This window comes from Pristiophorus japonicus, chromosome 1, assembly GCF_044704955.1.
Source record: "Pristiophorus japonicus isolate sPriJap1 chromosome 1, sPriJap1.hap1, whole genome shotgun sequence".
In the NCBI taxonomy this organism is placed as follows: domain Eukaryota; kingdom Metazoa; phylum Chordata; class Chondrichthyes; family Pristiophoridae; genus Pristiophorus; species Pristiophorus japonicus.
Genome location: NC_091977.1, coordinates 186463869 through 186483850, shown reverse-complemented (window position 1 = coordinate 186483850; position 19982 = coordinate 186463869). Strand labels below are relative to the sequence as shown.

Below are 19982 nucleotides of genomic sequence, written 5' to 3'. Positions count from 1 at the left end.
TGAATGAAATGTCCCATCACATCAAAAAGGTACATTTTTCTATCAGGTATTAGATCTGTATATCGCATGTGCGATAGATATGAACAAATTATGATCTTTCTCACCAATTAAAGAACATGCACTCTTCAATGTCAACAACTCTGAGATGTGTAATGGACTCTGGTTCTTAGATTAGATGTGGAAATAACAACAATTGCAAAACATTTTGGTTAGTGTATCAGCAATTGCCTTATAGTCATCCTTTCACAAGTGCAAAAGACCGAAGATTCGCAGAAGTAGCAAGTATCAGTTGTCACCTGGAAGTTCAGATTCACAGTAGACAAAGACTTGCAAAATATGAGTAGGGCATCTAAATTTCCATGGATCCAACTCCAGTTGGAATACAAAACTTTTTTTATAACCATATAAAAATCATTACTATCATAGTAAATGTCTGCTCTGATCTGCACATCCTAATCACAATGAAAAATCCCAGTAATTTTTGCAGCAGGGTGAGTCCATATTTCACATTTACACCAAGTGTGAGAGATTGCAGCCCGTTTCATTATGTGAAAGGGCTGCACCTCAACTTCTAGCTCTGCTTCAGTCCTAAGCTCCTGATCTCCGCGGAGTGTAAGGCGCGGGGGTGGGGTGGGGGGGGGGGTGAAACTCTGAGGACATCCTTGTGGGTCTTCTCCTGGGCCTAGCCAAGGTAGCCAGCTAAAGATTCAGGTTAGATACAGCCCGTGGGAATGGTTGCTCTGAATGCCTGCCTCTCTTCCATGGTCTTATCCACGCCCGTGTGGCCCTTGAGAAAGAACATGCAATGTCGGTTGGTACGCTTGAGGCCTTCGAACCCGGTGGGCAATGCAAGGACTGGAGTGCTGGGTGGACAAGGCTAATAATATTATTTAAGTTTTAAATTTCATTTTTTTTATGATCTAATTTTCTATTAGTTGTGCCCCTTTAAAAGGAGCACTTTTATTTGTTTTTGTTTGATGACACTGGGGCAACCCAATGTATCCTTATCGTACTAATTAGGAGAACGCACACACTGAAATATCTTACTTGTTTTGGACACAAGGAACTTCTTGACATACGCTATCTAGATGTGGCTACTTTTCACTTTCAAAGGGGCAAACTGGAACTAATTGTTGTAACTGAGGCTATCAGGTTTGATCTAATTTTATTGTTTTGTACCAGCTTTGTTAAGTGAGCAGCCTGAGCAGTCGCATTACACTTTAATAGGGAAAATAATGAATTACCATTGCTAGCTCAGAGAGATTCCTTTAATGCAGGTGAATGAAATTTAGTAATGTATTAGCTGTAACATATCAATTGATTTCAAGTGATTCCGTGTATTCTAGGCTGTAACCCGTGACCGCTGTCCAGGGGCTGCCTGTCTTTTACCAGGAACTCATCAGGGTCTGGAACAAAGTCTCCACCAAGCGCAGCTCTCCACCGGCTGGAGTAGGCGGCTGTCCTGCAGGAGCCGCTGCTCGGGAATCCGTACCTCCACGACCGAGGTTTCAGGTGGCAGTCGGACGAAAGGGCTGTGGCTGGCGCGGTGACCAGGGTCAGGGACCTGCTCGATAGCGGAGGAGCGGGCTGGATGATGCCAGACATGCTGGCACGGCGCCTAAATTTGGCCGACGTCCGCCGCGCGACCGATGCCATTGAGTCGCTAAAAACAGCTCCGGGCCCTGACTCCATTAGGTGTGTCGAGGAGGCTCAAGCACGTGGGGAAATCCCGTCCGAACTGACCCCCGTCCGGACGGAATTCCTCGTCGGCGCCAAACCCCGGAACCTCCCTTGGGAGCCGGCGCCTCATAACTTGAGCCGCCTCGGGGAAATCCCCTCCGTGCCTTTCAGTTCTGCGCGGAGGGGTTTCCTGTACGGGCTGCTCCTGCACACTCTCAACCTTGCCATCCTCGAATGCCGTCCGGACACGCCATGGCGTACCATCTTGCCGTCCGGAGGAGGCGGGGGTCCCCGATGGAGCGCACTCTACGCGGAAGTCCTCCCACAATTTATCGGGGACTTGGCCTGGATGGTGGTGCACGGAGCAGTCCCGTGCAACAAATTTTTAAGCCAGTTCATTGCAGGCCGCCTGCAATTTCTGCGGTCTGGAAGAGTCCGTGTTCCACGTTTTTATGGAGTGCACGAGGTTGCAGCCCCTGTTCCATTATTTAAAGGGGCTACTCCTCAATTTCTGGCTGCACTTCAGTCCCACACTCCTGATCTTTGGGCACCCTGTGCGGAGGGGAGCGGGTAGGTCTGAGGGCCTCCTCGTAGGACTGCTCCTGGACACGGCCAAGGGTGCCTTCAGCCGATCCAGGCAGCGGGCGGTCGAGGGGGTCGTTCAGCCTGACTGCTGCCTATCTTCCGTGCTTACATCCGGGCCAGGGTGTCCCTAGAGATGGAGCACGCGGTGTCCACTGGTACACTCGCGGCCTTCCACGAGAGGTGGGCGCCGGAGGGACTGGAGTGCATTATCACCCCCGGCAACCAAATTTTAATTTGATTTTATAAGTTTTAAAGTTTAATTTGTTTTAATTGCCGGGTTTTAGTGTCCTCCTCCCCTTTTATAGGGGGCACTTGTGTATGTTTTAGCGCCCAACAAAAAAACAAAAAAACTACAAAATAACCCCCAAAAAACAAAAAAGGGCCTGGAAAAATGGTTGGAGTGTCCCCTAGATTGGGGATCACTTGTTTTAACTGGTTAATTTTGTTTACCTCAAAAGAGTTATAACCCGTGGATTGGATCATTGACTGAAATTAAATGTTCGGTTTTGATCTCTAGAGTAAACAATCAGATTGTCTGCTAGAGAAATCCGCGTTCACCTGTTCATGAAACATAAACAAGCTAAGCAGCATAGAGGTAAGGATGTGGGTGATTGGCTTCAATCTTCCTCGGCTGAGGAGCAGCAAACTCAATCACATTTCCCTCCTGATCCAAATCCACTGACCACTCTTGGGAAGTGCCAACATGTGGATGTCGAGAGTGGGTATACTGTGATACCCTCCCCCACACTGTGCCAACATGTAGATTTTGGGTGTGGGTATGCTGCAATACCCTCCCCCACACTGTGCCAACATGTGGATGTCGGGTGTGGGTATACTGTGATACCCTCCCCCACACTGTGCGAACATGTGGATGTCGGGTGTAGATATACTGTGATACCCTCCCCCACAGTGTGCCAACATGTGGATGTCGGGTGTGGGTATACTGTGATACCCTCCCCCACAGTGTGCCAACATGTGAATGTTGGATGTGGGTATACTATGATACCCTCCCCCACACTGTGCGAACATGTGGATGTCGGGTGTGGGTATGCTGTGATACCCTTCCCCACAGTGTGCCAACATGTGGATGTCATGTGTGGGTATACTGTGATACCCTCCCCCACTGTATGCCAACATGTGGATGTCAGATACCCTCCCCCACACTGTGCCAACATGTGGATATCGGGAGTGGGTATGCTGTGATACCCTCCCCCACACTGTGCCATTCCCCCCATTCAGTTTCTAGATTCATACATAAAAGACACCATGACATTCAAGGGTTCCAGGCACTTCAGGAACAATTCCCAGCAAGCGGAAGAAAGCCAATTATAATTAAAACGTAGTTATTAGTATTGGAAATGTATCTGATGTTTTTATTTTCACCTTGTTTGTTTTGATACCTCTATTCCCTTATACCTTATCCCCACCACCCTCGCTTGCCCCTCTGCCTCCTCGCTTGGCTCTGTATCGCTCTTTCCTTCTCTTCCTCCCTTTAATGCAGTTCACTCCTCCCCGTCTCCCATGTCCGGCAATCCCAACCGCACGTCCTCACTTTCATTTGATAAGACTGGTTTCATACAGTTAGTGCGGCAGATCGATGACAGCTCGATTAGAATGGGATTAGCATGAGCTGTGGATGAGTGGTGGAGCTGCCGGGGAGGCCACCCACCCAGAGAGTAATGAGGGACAGAGGGGCAGTGACCGCAGCCAGTCCCCGAGGCCAACAGATGAGCAAACTCCAGGAAACACACATCATCGGGACATTTTAATAAATGCGCACTCAAAGCGGGTTACACATAAAGCTTTCACTGACAAATATGAGGTAACCATGGAGCGTGAACCAACAAAAATATTCTCCCTCCCCCCTGATCCGCCTTAAGACCAGCTCTCCTCCGTAAAGCCACGTTGCCTTTTGTCTCAAAACTTGGAGAAAATTAAGATTAAAAAAAAACTTTCCAGGAAGTGGACCTTTCAAGTTTGAGACCGCAGGAAGTTTGATGAAATGCGTCCATCAATTCACGAAACCTTTGTACAGTTGAGACAACCCAGTTAAAAATCTAGCCCAGTAACCGATAGCAGGAGTGAGAAAGATCGGCAAGGTGTCTTTTTTGAAAGATCCCCTGCGCCGACTATGAAGCGTCGCCAAGAACCCGGTGGAAGCCTCGTATCCGTTTCCAGCTGGTTAGAAAAAAAACTATTGGGAATTGAGAAACTCATAAACAGACATTTTAAAATATAAATGAAACTTGAGCTATCAGGACACTGGTGTTTGACATGGTTAGAACCACCACTAACGCTAAATTAGCGGCTCCCGGCTTCTCTGTTCTGCGCTGTATTCCTTCCATTACTTGTACCGCTAACCCGGCTCTGGGGAGAAATTTGGGATCTAATCCAATGGACGAAGGTCTGCCAACAACTCTCCAAATCACTTGCTTGGTCTTAAAGCTGTACCTGCTCCCTTACCTCTTCTCATTTAAATTTTTTTTTAGATTGTAAGGAAGTGCGATCGTTAGAAAATCAGCTGATATGCAACACATTTCTCACATTTGCTGCATAAAACAGGCCTTGGAGACGATTTAAAAAAATAGAAACTTAATTTGGGACGGGAGGTGCGGGGGCATTGGGCTGATGCAGCTTACTCTGAGCAGTAGCCTTATTTTTGAGCAGCAGCCTTGTGTTTGAGCAGGGCTCTGATTTCGGTCCGCATTGTATTCACGGTGCACTTCACACTGATTCATGAGACAGTGAGCAATGCCCAGGTTGTGGTGTGGTGATGTGCGGTTGCTGGGTTTTCTGAGGTTAATTCTTTTACAGCAGAGATTACGGCGGAGAAGATCTTGTTCGAGCTGGGACTTTTCCCTCACTGGTATTGGAGACTGAATGAACCGTTTAATGATAAAAGCTGCTGGTTCGAGGGCGAGTCATGCTTTCCAGAGAGGAGGGACCGATCAACACGCCCGCTCCCACCCCCACCCCAGACCGCATGTGTCCCCTGCAAAAATGCCCAGATGAGACTCTGCTCAAGTCACTTCTGTCCTAAAGTGAAGTTTGCGAAAGCCCAGCCGTTCACTGGTCGAAATGCCAGAGCTCAAAACATTGACACAAATAAAGCTGGGAGCGGAGGCACGGCTGTGCTGATAGTTAGACCAGATCATTCCCATTATTCACCCTAACCCAAGATTACTCCCTCTGTTGGGCCCAATTTTAGCCCTTTTTCCATTCTAAAGGAAGATCGCTGTTTCGGATAATCTTCCAAACGAAAGCGAGATTACAATTCATGCTAACCCCATTCCATCCTCAAATTCATTAAAACGGCTTTCCTCGAAGCACAGCTCTGCCAATATGCCTAAAAGAGTTGTGCTTTCTATCACAATACGGTGCTACATTACAAGGGAAGATACAACTTTAATCGGACATCTGATATTAAGGGTGGTGTACGGCTAGTCCAATTTACATTTCCCAATTGGTTAAAGTTGGATTGGCGCACTGGAAGCTGGTAGGTCCTGTAACTGGTGTGTGCTACCAGCTGGCTCTCAGACGGGACCGCAGTTTGAAACCCAAAGTGATGATAACGTCTTAATGAAATCCTTTGTGTTCACACTGATGACCGTGTTAATATTACTGCATTGGTGCTTCTTTAGTCTTGCTGTTTAGGAATAACCTCCTACTATGTGTTGGAAAATATAATGCTCATTCCAAAATCTCGGTTTTTACATCTCTTCACCGGAACATCATCGCTGAGCCGAGCCAGAAGTGGGGAGGTGTACACTGTAGCTGCCTTGTTGTGCTAGTTAGTGGGAAGGGCACGCTTCATTTTAACCTTGGAAATTATACATTGTGTTCTGCTAGTTTAATGAACCCAACCGAACTTTAATATTGTTTATGGGGACAGAAGCGATATTTGTGAGGTTTGGTTTGTATCAAACATTTCTCGCTAGATAACGCGAGTGTGGTGGCAGCGGGAACCCGTTCCAAAAGGAAGGGATGTGGAACCTATTGGCCGTTTACTTCTCAGTCCAAAACAGAGCTTATGCTGAATGGTTTCGTTCTTTCAGTGTAAATCAGCTCCGCCAGTCGCTCCCCATTGTTGTCACTCGATTGATGTATATAATAAGTGAAATGTTATATTTAAAGCCACAGGCTCCTTTTTGAAATTACCCTCCGTACTTTCGCAGTTTACCAAACACACTACACAATGTGGAAGATCGCGCCTTTCAGAAACACGAACGGAAATCAATGTTTTAAGAAACCCTTGTAATCGGTGGCTAATGATGTCTGGTCATATCAGGTGCTGTCTATTATCGTTTCACTCCATCGGTTCAGCGTCTCACTATCTGGCGGCACTTTCAATACTGCTTTGCACAGTTAACTCTTTATTACCGAGGAAATACACAGTTCAGACACGAAATCTTAATTTGCTATGTTTAACCAACAGTTTGACAATAGCTCGGCAACAGCCGGGTTCCACCCTCTCAATACCTGCTGGGCAACACCGGCTCCTTTGAACGAAATGAAAATCGAAGGAGGGGCGGTGAGAGCCTGATCCCTAAATGTTCATTAACTTACAGAAGATGTTCAGTGAAGCCATACACCGGGAAATCGGAACCGCTTCCTGTGCTACCTGCACTTCCCTGGCTATTTGCAGGCAGTCAGCCCTATCACGTCTCAGCATTGGCTATAAATAGTGCTGTTCTTTTTTTTCAATCATTTAAACACATCTTTGAGGAAATGATAAACCAGACGCATTTCATCAGAGATCAGATATATCAAAGAGATCTCTTCATGGGAAGACGTGGCCTGGTGGTTTAAAAAAAACAGCAGACTTTATCTAGTAGCCAATGTCCTTTTAAGGGTTAAAGGTGGTCGTGGGAGTCTTTTCATCAATTGGCTCTTTGTAATTCATCAGAGATTCAAATGTCCTTTTTCTCCCGGCAATCCAGCCCCAAAGACGTGGGGGCCCCTCCTCTGCAGTGCTGACGGAATAATGATAGGTGTCAAATCCCGCATTTGAACTTGCAGCAATTTAGATTTTTGCTTCTTTTCCCCCTCCGGCTGAGAGCAGGCACTGTTGCCCAAGATTAAACACTCTGCAGCGGGTCGAATCTTTAAAGAGCGATCGGGGAAGTAGAGCCCGGGCTCGGATCGATACGGTTAACATTTCTCCACGACCTGTTTCAGCAAGACCTACTGCAATATTGGCTCTAGGACTATAAATCATCTTTTTAAGGACTTCCTTGTATATTCGACCTCTGCGAGGTAAAGTCGATTTTTTTTGGAATAACCGTATTTGTAACACCATTTTAATACTGTGATCTGTGCACGGGTGATTAATGGGTGGAATTGACATAAAAGTTTAAATACGGTTGACAAAGACTGCAAATATTGGCGATAACGCTTATTAACAAGGAGAAATATTAGAAATTACGATTAAAAGAGAAAGTGAGCAGAAGCGATATGTGGAACGGAAGGAATAGAAGGAGAATAGTACAGGAGGTTGACAGAAAAGGGACCGATGAACGAAAGAGACGGGACAAGAACATATCAGAAGACTGAGGAGAAGTGATGCAAAACCTGAAAGCATAAGTGAGAAAAGTGAGAAGGCAGGAGTGTGCGTTGTGCGAGAATGCGATCGTGTCTGACTGTTTGTGAATTGAGTGTGAGGACGTGGTGTGTGCGTACATATGTATGTGGGGTGTGAGTAGTTCGCATGTGTCTGAGAGTATGTTGTGTGAATGTGGTGTGTGAGTGCAAGTGTGCATGTGATGTATGCGGTGTGAATATGTACATGTGGTGTGTGAATGTACATGAATGTGGTGAGTGTATGAATGCCTGAGTATGTATGCATGTACGTGGTGCGTGTGTGTGAAGGGGGTGCACGCATGTATGGTGTGTGGTTGAGGTTGTGGCGGGTGGGAATGTGAAGCCTTGACGAAAATATGAAAATAAAAGGGCAGAGTAAGACAAACACGGAAAAGAATGGCGATTGTATTGTTTAATTTTTCAATCTTGGTCCATTTCTTGTACCGTCTGATGTATGGAAAGGCGAGGACAGTTCCTGGATAGCGTTGGCTCAGTTCAGAGTCACTTAGGGAGGGGGAGGTAGAATGCAAATAGAAATGTGATGGATGCAAGGAGCGCCGAGTCCGGTAGAGAGTCTCTGTTCAGCAGAAGCTTTCAGAGAGGGTCACTGGAGCAAACGGACCCTTTGCAGCAACCAGCAAATTCTTTTGATCATAGGACAATAAAAGTCTCTTTCATTACTACTGCATTGTTTAACTTTGGCAAAACAAACCTCCGAAACACAGCCATGGGAAGAATAAAACATTTCGTATTAAATACGTTTCAGTCATCTGTTCACTTGGTAAATGACTATCTGTTGGTGCACACATGCGGTTCCTGGTGGCAACGGAAATTATAACTGAATAAATTATGCGAAAGTATAACTCCGTTTCAAATAAATCCATTTTGTTCAAATTCGGGCACGGTTCAGTGAACAAAAGACTGTTGGGCGGATTTATTTGATTTTTTTCCCTCCCTTAAATTTGAATCCAATATAGCCTCACAGAGCTCATTAAATGTGCGATTACAGCAGGATACTGGGCACGGGTTCAAGTCGTACAATAAAACATTATTTAGCATTATCTCGCGAAACTTTTCCAGACAGAACCTACGCATAATTAGCAGGACCTAGGGTTTTAAAAGGAAACGTGATTCCGCTGGAAGAGTTAGCATCCAATTGAAAATCTATCATCCATGAATGTCAGGGTTTGGGCTTGGAAATTATGTATTCTGACACAGTTCGGAAAAAAAGTATCATTACTCCCCAAATTTGCATTAATATCCAGATGTTTCTGTCTAGGGAGTCGGTGTTACTGCGTGAGCTAAGACCCTGTGTGTGTGTGTGTAACATCTGAGGAATGTAGTAACAATCTGAACCGTGTCCAGCTTCTTAAACTGCCTCTCATTCTGTGTAACATTGTCTTTCTGACACCTAGACAACACTGGGGGTGAATGATCAGCGAAAGCGGGTAAAATTCCCATTAGAATGCAAATCAACATTAAAAGAGCACAGGACGGCGTCTCATCGACAGCAATGGACAGGACTTTTAATAAGAAATCTCAGCATCCGAGAGGCTCATTAAAACGAAAACCAATTTCTTTGTGCAACTTCGTTACTAGCAGTCTCCCAAGATTCTCTCCGCAAGGTTTCGGCCGCTGCCATTCAGTGTGTCGGTGCTGGGCTGACACGAGTGTGGTAGTGTGTGTGACAGACTGATTGCCTTTTAATCACTCGCTTCAGACTGTGTCTCGGCATCGCTGTGGGGCGGCTTGTGGCGCCCCCTCATGACCAGTCCATTGCTGCACTCGGGGCTCGCACTGCCTGTAGATTAAAATACAGGCATGGTTTCAATATCGAAAGTCTCAATTATACTGTTTCCTCCCTTTTTTATAGATTAAATAAACATGTTAAAATTAAAAAAATGTAGTAATCCAGTCGCAAAGGACGAGATTTTCTCAGCACCTCGATATGACTGGATAATTTCGTTTTTTTTAAATAGCGACTTTTAACGAAATATTTTATTCTTAATGCTCAAAGGTGACACGAAACGTTAGAAAACTGCGAGTACGCCCGAGGGTTGGTAGTAGCGCGGTAAAACGCCTGGCAGCAGTGAGCCAAGCGCTGAGCAGAGCCTCTAAGCTGCCCTGCTATCTGGGGGTTTGGGAGGCGGGGGCGGGAAGGGAGAATGAATCAAATGCAATTGACCGTCTATTGCAGTCTTTGATCTAAACGAGCCGCGCCAAGGGAGAAATGCCGCAGCCTTGTGTTTGATGTGGACTTTCCACGTATCGCTTTCTTAATAAAAAAAATCTTATCAATGTTCAAAGAGTGACACCCGCGCCAAAAAAAATCACTGACCGACAATATCGCCCCTCCCCCCGTGCTTTTTCTTCCAAAAAGGAAGAACAACGTCTCTGTCGAGTGACAAAGCGATACATCACGGTGTCTATTCGATAACGTTTCAATCAATTGTGTCTGTTTCAGTCTTCTTCCCTAATCCGGTTGGCAACGCCAAACGTTTGAAGAAACTGGTGGTGCAACGAGAGGATCGCCCTGCAAGAAAGAGAGCCGGTTCGGGACAGGCGTGTAATCGCCTTGTCGGCGGTGTCTGGGGAAGAAAGAAGTTAGAAATCCCAACATTGGTTTCGGATCTGGTTTCAGGTAAGTGATTACAGATTTCAACATAACAAAACCCAGCTGTTAACCCGGTAAAACCTGTAACTATTCAATGCAAAATTCTGTGTGGGGGCAACCTTTGCAATTGCACATTAACATTTACAGTGGGAGCGTTGTATTATATTTAGGATAATGTGCACAGGGGTGTGCTACAAGCCAGTAAACGCACTGGGATTCTGGCGTCGCCATAAACCATGCGTAATGGCTTAAAGCAAACTCCACCGGTGTTATTCTACATATAGTTGATGTTCATTGTGGGGATGGACTTATTTTGGTTTTGTTAAGGTTTTCTCGTTTTGGTCTCCAGTCGCATGTGTTTTACTGAACTTCCATAATCAACTCACATGATAAACTTTGATGCTATGCGTTGATCTGAAGTGCTATTCCACCAAGTAACGTCAGACACAGCAATGCCAGGCATCTTGGTATTAATATTTAAACTGCAAGGGATCACCTACAGAAGGACAGTGAAAGACCAATGGCTGCTGAATCGATACTCTGGCTCCTTAGCTATGAGAATCAGTCATTCATAGCTACTGGGTAAGCTGCTTTTGGCAGGAGGTGTCAGAATATGGATTTCTGCTACAAGAATATGATGGCTTATAATAGAAGTATCACTACATGCTTTATAATTGTTGGATGTCAGCAAATGCTGGATGCCAGCACTCTGGCGAGTGGTTGGGCCATGTTCATTGACACGAGTAGACACTATAGATCTGTGATGAAAGTGCTATTAATTGGTTTCATGTTATCAGCCAATACAGATGGCCATTTCAGAGCTTCCTGCTAATTCAGCAGTCAATTTTTAATAGAGAAAGGGGTGATTAAAATGTATTCCATTGGTTTCCAAATGTTTTTATGGTAACCTGTCACTTTATGTCCTTTGATTATTATGATCTAGGAGACAAGAATTGCCTGATCCTACTATCCTCCACCTTTCCCCGGTGGTGCAGAATCTAGTCTATTATCCAATTTAACTGAATTTAGCTTCTGTATACTCCATTCAGTTAATGCTAGCATCTGCAGAGATATTTACTCCATACTAGGCTGATATGCAACTCCAGGAATCATCAGCTGCATTGTGCAAGTTACTTATTTTTAAGAATTATTTTTCCAATTTTCTTGCTTTTTAGTTTCTTCCATTCCAAACACTTGACCTGTGCTTTGTACAGTTCCATAGGTGCTGGATTACCTCTCATCAGAGTGGTCATTCTTCATGTGTGGACTTAAGGCAATGTGTGTTGGCAGGCTATTTGACTGTGCAGTGCATCACGATATTTGCCCCAGTTTGTCCTTATCTGATGTCTGCACATACACAGCAGGGGTTACCTGAAAGCAATCAGGATCAGGAGCCCTTGTTGATTTCTCTCCTGTATACCCAGGATCTGAAGCTAATTGTTGCCTTGGTTAACTCATCACACACACACCAAAAAATTGTGCCGGGGTATTTTTGTCTATATGACTTAATATCTGTGCCAACCCACGGTAACCTTGTATTCCCAGCTATGGACAAGAGGAATACCTACCTCGCTTAGCAAAGGGTTGGTGTATGTCGATGTTCCTCCTCTCAAGGTAGGTTGCTATATCAGGCCATATACGATCTGTAAAGGCTTGGCTAACTGTAATGTGGGATACTCAGAAGCACCCCATCACATTATGTTTTGCTTTAAATGCTACTACATGCCACTATGATCAAAAGCCAGCATGGCCCGATGGCTGCACCTGCCAAGATGCCACCAACCATATCTGCAGGTACTGCTGTACCTACCTGGCAGTGACCAAGGAGAAACCATCTTCACAGGCTCTGACCAACCAAGAGGCAGATGTACAATAATGCCATCTGCTTCAAGAACACCTGCAGCTAAAATGCAACATAGGGTTGGCACAACTAGTGAAGCTAACTGTCAACTGCAACCTCCAGTTTGTTTCCATTTTTTTTCAGGCATGCATAAATTTTGACCTACAGGGATGGTGCCCTGGACTGGAAAACAGAGCTACCCTCCTTACAGCCACTTCATGCCACACCAACTTCATTCAGGAACCATCAAAGAGGGGGTTGAGGGCTGGGCTATTCATGTCATTTGTCTGCTGACCCATGCATGCATATCGGGTTTCCTTGTCTTCCATTTTTCCTTGTGCATCTTAGCCATATCTCCCTTCAACTTTGGCAAAGCCTGCCAATGGGTTGGCCTTTGCAGTGACAACTTTCAACATTACAGAGTTGAGCGTTCAATGTAAGTTGCCAAATAGTGTGCCTATGATTTCCAAAGGAATCACTATTTGTGAGCGGATACTGAATACTCGGCTCCTTGACAGTGAAAATTGCTTCTTTTTGAAAAGTAAATAATCTAATTAAAAATGAAAGAAGTCCCTTCTGAGTACAGCAAGACTCTTTGATTTCAATACAGCTTCCTTTGTGATACATTTGAGGTAACATTTTGGGATACAGTATATGATTAATTTGAGACGTGATATGGTAAAGTATAGAATGGTTGGGAGGAAAAAGGCCCTATGGTTCCCAAAGCCCTCCTCCACTGCGGGTTTCCTCGTGTTATGTCTGGGTCTGTTGTAGAATAATTGATAGAGATTGATTGCAATGATTAGTCAGCAACTCCATTATCATTGTATCATGTGAACTAGTTGGACCGTGGTCTTTTTTCATCTAGCAATTCCTATGTTTCTGATTGCATTTTATTCCAGTGTGAAATCCCTAAACCTCACTGTGACTACTACAATTTGTAAGAAAAACACAAGGGGTGCATTCAGATTCAAATCAAAATGATTATAACTATATTGGCAGAATGAATTAAATTTGTAACACATATAAAAACACACATCGGTGGTACTCCGGGATTACTATAATCACAGTTGTGTTATAGCAACATTGTGGTGGGTGAAACAGGATGAGTTCATTGACCTATGTTCTATTGAGCAGCTGACTGCTCAAGAAACACAAAAGACTATTATATTAATAAAAATATAGGACTTCTCAGTCAAAATGATTGGATTTTATTGCATTTTACAGAATTTTCAGCTTATTTAATACCTGATACAAATCTTCAATGTTGTACTAATGCTGTAGCCACTCCATAAAATTAAACACCCCTTACTAACGAAATGCCAGCTTGGCTCAGTGGTCGAACCCTCACCTTTTGTGAGAGTTCCACTCCAGGACTTGCGCACATAAACTTTTGGCTAACATTTCATTGCAATACTGTTGGAGGTGCCATTTGGATGAGATGTTAAACCATGCCCCTTTACCTGTTCAAGTGGATACCAACATTCCTGTTAAATTTTTTTGAAGGAGAACAGGGAGTTCTTCCAATGTCCTGACCAACATTCATCCCTTAAAAGATGCTTCAAAGACAAATGATCTGGCCATTCATCTCCATGCTGATTGTAAGACCTTGCTGTGCAGAAATTGGCTCATGTGTTTGCCTATAAATTCGTGACTGCATTGAAATGCGTTGAGAATGTGAAAGGCACTATATAAATGGAAGTTCTTTTTCTTTTTAAATGGATTTATTTTTAATAAGAAAACTAGTTTTTGTCCCTTTGACCAATTTACTCAGCCAATTTCCCTCTCACCCTCCTGTCCTGTCCTTTGGTGCATGGTTCCAGGACAATGGGTGCCCTTCATTACCCTGCCAAGTGAGTATTATTTCTTTATTAGCCTTGGCACTGGGTGTGATGCTGCTGGCTCTTTAACTGCAGCGGGCGGGGTGGGGGGTGATCACCACAACTGAGCTCAATACTGTCCTTGTATGAACTTCAGCAGTGGTCACTGAAAATCAATCGGGGTGAAAACCTTGTGACAAATTCAGCAAATCTCCACTCCCAGTATGCAATCTCACTAAACAGGAAGTCAGGTCAGAGATTCTGGGCTTGGGTGTTATATCCTTATCTCCAGTTCAACAAGGCTTCATACCCAGAAATCAGCCTTGCTGGATTTTCCATTTGGGCTATTTTCCTATTGCTCGCCCAGGGAGAGAGTTCCATTCCAGGACTTGCGCACATAAATTTTTGTCTAACATTTCATTGCAGTACTGTTGGAGGTGCTGTTTTGGATGAGATGTTAAACCAAGGCCCCATCTACCTGTTCAAGTGGATATTAACATTCCTGTTAAATTTTTTTGAAGGAGAACAGGGGGCCAATTATATCTCTACTCCCAGATAAGATTAGCTATTTCAGCACAAATTGGGGAATAAATCTGCGACTTTCCCAGTTTATGTGGCTCCGCCACTCAAATGGATAAACTTGCTGAGCCACTGGAGAGCCTGATAATAGCTATTTGATATATAATGATATTAGCTCTGTTAAATTATCATTGTGATAATCTAATATTTCTTTGAAGCTGTTGCAGAGATTGGGGATTGTCCAGTGGTGAAATATTCCTGGATCCTTTGATGACTCAACCATCTAGGGTGCTATTGTGTCTTACAAACCAAGAGGTTTTCAGGTTTAAGCTGTGTGCTGTCAGTTGATCTTAGTTAGGATGGCAGTAGGAATGCTACAATTGGCTTGAATCTAGGGAGGGGAAAAATATCAGCCAGTGTTCCCATTTTTGATTGCTACCCAATGATCACTGCTGTAAAGTGTGGACACAATGGGAAAGAATTCTGCTTGCTTACACACGGCGAAATGGGCTAGATCAGTGCAAAAGAATGGTGAATTTTAAACTTAAGTGATTTATGCTGAAAACTATATGCATTTTCCGTTATCTTTTACATTGGTTAAATTTTCAATCCATTGTATCAAGCCCCGCCCACAAAACTGGCTATGCCCCCCAGGTTGAAATTGCGACATTGCAATGGTTTGAGAAGGCTCTTAAAATTGCGCTCATTTTCCTCGGTGCACAGGCATTAGTAGGCACATTTTAAACGTTTTTTCATATCAAAAAATATTTAATTTGCAAAGAAACTGACTAGTGTACATCATGGTTCAGTAGAGTTTTTTTAAAGTCATTGTCAGTTATTTTGAATGAGATTTCTCAATCCACTGTATCAAGCCCCCCTTAATGAGGGGCTTAATATCCTCTTATGGAAAATGTGGGCCCTTTTATGGAATCTGCTTATTTTTGGCGATAAACCCATTTTCAGCTGTATTAATCAAACTGCACCAGGTTACCACTCTTGACTACATCAAGGGCTACTTTTTAATGGAAAGAAAATAAACAATTGCGATCTATTATGCTGCCCAATTGCATTGGTTCATTGAAGATTTTATGTTTGTGATTATGCAAATGAGTTTTCGTGGAAATTTGAATTGTAATCTAACCAGTGCAATTTCCCAATTACGGCCAAAGCGGAAACTCTAACTCAAAGGAAATAAAAATCAGCTGAATCGGTGTAAATGGGTGATACCATCACACAAAGTCAAGTTCTACCTCTTGCTAAGGATACAATTAGGCTTGCTGTGAAATCCTACTTCCTCCATGACCTAATAGCCCACTATCTAGGATAACATTTGTAATTGCTATTGAGTTGAGAAGAACTGGAGAGTTGGTGGGACCAATGAAGCTATATACATGAGTCAGCACCTTCTGGATAGCAAGAGAGATAACATCATTTGATTAAAGTAATGATGCGATAATGGAGTTCTTGACCAATCATCACAATCAATCTCTCTCAATTAGTCTCGAACAGCCCCAGGCATGATGCGAGGAAAATCCCAGTGGTGGAGAGTTTTGGGAGCCTTAGGTCTAAAGTCACATGTTCTTTCCAAGCATGCTACACTTACCATGTCAAGTCTCAAATTGCTCATGTACTATCTCCCAAAATGTTGTTTTCTGATGCTCTTTAGATGTTTAGATTCTTGTAATATAAGTCTAGCTATTTATCACCCAGGTTTTTAGTTATTTAGTCAACTTTTATACCCATCCCTCCCCTGCACCACACATTTCCTGTCCAAAAGGATAGGAGCTGTGGAGGAACCAAGGGATTTGGGTGTCCATGTACACAAATGACTAAAAACTAGTGCACAGCTACAAGAAGCAATCAGAAAGGCTAATAGAATGTTGGCCTTTATCTCAAAGGATTTGGAATGCAAAAGTAAGGAAGTGATGGTTCAATTGTACAGAGCCTTGGTCAGACCCCATCTCGAGTACCATGTTCAGTTTTGGGCACCGCACCTCAAGATGGATATATTGGCCTTGGAGGGTGCTGCAGTGTAGATTCAGCAGAATGATAGCGGGGCTTAAAGGGTTAAATTTTGAGGAAAGATTGCATAAACTTGGTTTGTATTCCCTTGAGTTTCGAAGGTTGAGGAGTGATCTAATTGAGGTGTTCAAAAAGATAAATGGATTTGATAGAGTAGCTACAGAGAAACTACTTCCTCTGATGGAAGAAAGCAGAAAATGTATCAGAATCTTAAAATTAGAGCCAGGCCATTTAGGAGTAAAATCAGGAAGCACACTTTCCACACACAGAGTAGTAGAAATCTGAAACCTCTACTTCAAAAGGCTGTGGATGCTGGAACAGTTGAACTTTTCAAGACTGAGATTGATAGATTTTTGTTTGGTGAGGGTATTGAGAGATATGGAGCAGAGGCTGGTAAATGGAGTTGAGTTACAGACTAGCCATAATCTAATTGAATGGCAGAACATGATTGAGGGGCTGAAATGGCCTACTCCTATTCCTACGTTGCTGTCTTGAAGTGTTGACTCTTTGCTGCGGTACATGTCCACATTGTTCAGTCACCCTCTGATATTTCACTAAGTGGCCATTGTTTATGTGTAACTCTCAATAATAAGGTTTGGCAGTTCTATTTGATCATGGGAGGGGGGGAATCACAATGCAATGTGATTGTTTCCTCACCCATGTCTGTTGTCCACAGACATATATAATTTCAGGAGTGGGAACCTGACTGATTTCCCTCTCCCTAAACTAGGGGCTGTGGCAAATTGTACTTCTTCACCTCTGCCCTGGATGAGCAGGCCTACCTCAACACCAATCTCGCTTCCAACTTCAGAGCACTCACTGGATAAAGTTGTTGACTATTATGGAGGGCAGGAGATACAGCCGTTGAGAGTGGGTCTCTGATTTCCTCTTTCTTTCTGTCAGGAGAGACATAACATCCTTTCTTTGCTAACTATTCTGAATAGACCAATTGGGAACAGGAGCGTGGCACGTGAAGACTTTGGGTAAAAGCCCCAGGTTCATAAAGAGAAAGAGAACTTTCATTTATATTGTAATTTATCACGCTGTCTAACCAACTCAAAGTGTTTCATGCAACCAAGTAGAAAGAGAAAGAAAGACTTGTATTTATATAGCGCTTTCACAACTTCAGGATGTCCCAAAACGCTTTACAGTCAATGAAGTACTTTTGAAGTGTAGTCACAGTTGAAATGTAGTAATGTAGGAAATGTGGCAACCAATTGGGCACAGCAAGCTTCCACAAATAGCAATGTGATAATAACCAGATAATCTGATTTTTCTATGTTAATTGAGGCATAAATATTGGCCAGGAGACCAGGGATAACTCCCCTGCTCTTCGAAATAGTGCCATGGGATTTTTTTACATCCACCTGAGAGAGCAGACGGGCCTCAGTTTTAACTTCTCACCCGAAGGTCGACACCTGGACTGTCGGCTTAGATTTTTGTGCTCAAGTGTCTGGAGTGGGACTTTAACCCGCAATCTTCTGATTTGGAGGTGAGAGTGCTACCTGCTGAGCCATGGCTGACACTATCTCTTGATAATCTAATTATCTCTTGACTGTTGTGTGCTTTGTGATCCATGTGCACCAACCACAATATACCTTCCATACTATTTTCCGTAATTTCAAGTTTTGCACAATGGTAAACTTTTTAAGTTCAACATTTTCCAGAGATGTAAAATAATTCTTGGTTTTGGGAATTATATGTTCCTTTTGTCCGTTTCCATTCCCATAGTCTTCCTGCTTTATTCACTTTTCCAGCTGAGACAACAACCTGGAGATCTGTCAATGCTGCGCTCCAGACTGTTGCAAGGACGGCCCACATGCTGCACTACCGTATTACCCTGCTGTGGCCCAAGCCTTAAACATTTGAAATACTGTGTATCAACAGCTTTTAAAGTACCATTAAAACAACAGGAGGTTGATGCATTTATTGCTGTTAATATTTACTACAGTTATAGATGTAACTGGTAATTTCCCTACACAAAATATGGTAGTAATTGCAATAAACAATAAAAATAATGTTTTGTCGCAGCTGGTAATCGTTTAATTGCCTACGTCATGTGAAGTACAGTAGAATGTCTTTCCAAGCACACTCTTATAATAAATAAGACATCCTAATTACTGTTCCCATTATAGAGATTCTTTCAGCTGTATTAAAAAAAATCATAACTCACAAATGCCTTTTGCGTTCGTGACTTTCTGGCCTTCCACACTCATGAATGAGCTTCCACAACAGTGCCATTGGTATGGTGTCACAAATAAACTTCCCATTACATCTCGGTCGAAGTTCAAAGGTCAAATTACTGTTTCTTTTTTATCCCTTGGATAGCCCCATACTTTCTTTGTGCAGATGTATTGAGGGCATTTGATAAATCACTACTGGTCCGACATTAATGTGTTCCCATGTTCATTTTTCCTCCTGTTTCTAAAAGTGATAATATGGTGTATTCTGTAAAAGTTCAATAGATGGCTTTCAACATGTGAGTTCCTTTGGTGAGCTGGCATCATTGCAGCTGCTCTCAGACATTACACAGCAAACATAATTCAAGATACTGCAGTTTACTACAATGTTATGTTTGACATCAAATGTAACTTCAAACTTCAAAGCTTCTGAATGATGCAAAGGTTAACTTTCACACAAACACATGCATATACACACAAAAGAAAATGGCCGAGGTGAATTATAGAATTGCATATGAATCCTGATTATTTTGGGGCCTTTGTGTACCTGGAAGACAAACTCCAGTCCAATTATACCTTTTAGAATGGGGCCCGTTGTCCAGCAGGTAGACTACCTTTCAGTCAATTACTTCCTCTGGATATTGCATATCAAATTGAGGTGCCAAGCTCACTGTCATTATTGGTCATTAGCTTGATAGAGGAATTGGGTCTGCCTTGGGTTAGTTGGTGGAGCATATAGAAACATAGAAACATAAAAAATAGGTGCAGGAGTAGGCCATTCAGCCCTTCGAGCTTGCACCACCATTCAATAAAATCATGACTGATCATTCACCTCAGTACCCTTTCCTGCTTTCTCTCCATACCCCTAGTGCTGTTGGGGAGGGGTTAAACTAATATGGCAGGGGGATGGGAACCTATGCAGGGAGACACAGGGAAGTAGAATGAGGGCAGAAGCAAAAGATTGAAAGAAGAAAAGTAAAATTGAAGGGCAGAGAAACCCAAGGCAAAAAGCAAAAAGGGCCACATTACAGCAAAATTCTAAAGGGGCAAAGGGTGTTAATAAGACAAGTCTGAAGGCTCTGTGCCTCAATGCGAGGAGTATTCAGAATAAGGTGGACGAATTAACTGCGCAGGCAGCAATT

At 43.4% G+C, this 19982-nt stretch overlaps 1 protein-coding gene and 1 long non-coding RNA gene across 5 annotated transcripts in view; one reads left to right on the top strand and one right to left on the bottom strand.

Moving 5' to 3' along the window:
• The first annotated feature begins 7322 nt into the window (after nt 1–7322).
• The window catches only part of LOC139267315 (versican core protein-like), a 270388-nt gene continuing 257728 nt past the window's right edge, over nt 7323–19982 (top strand). For 2 of the 4 annotated variants that reach the window (XM_070885459.1, XM_070885431.1), the window contains exons 1-2: nt 7323–7521; nt 10310–10486. The gene's annotated coding sequence lies outside the window, so the exon portion shown is untranslated. Of the gene's footprint in view, nt 7522–9814; nt 9863–10011; nt 10487–19982 lie in introns of those variants that run through there. The other 2 variants (XM_070885450.1, XM_070885439.1) reach the window with 2 other exon arrangements.
• On the bottom strand, nt 9352–10459 carry LOC139267328 (uncharacterized). The gene is made up of 2 exons (XR_011593889.1): nt 10184–10459; nt 9352–9646 (listed from the first exon to the last, which is right to left on the bottom strand). It is a non-coding gene; the product is annotated as an uncharacterized lncRNA (long non-coding RNA).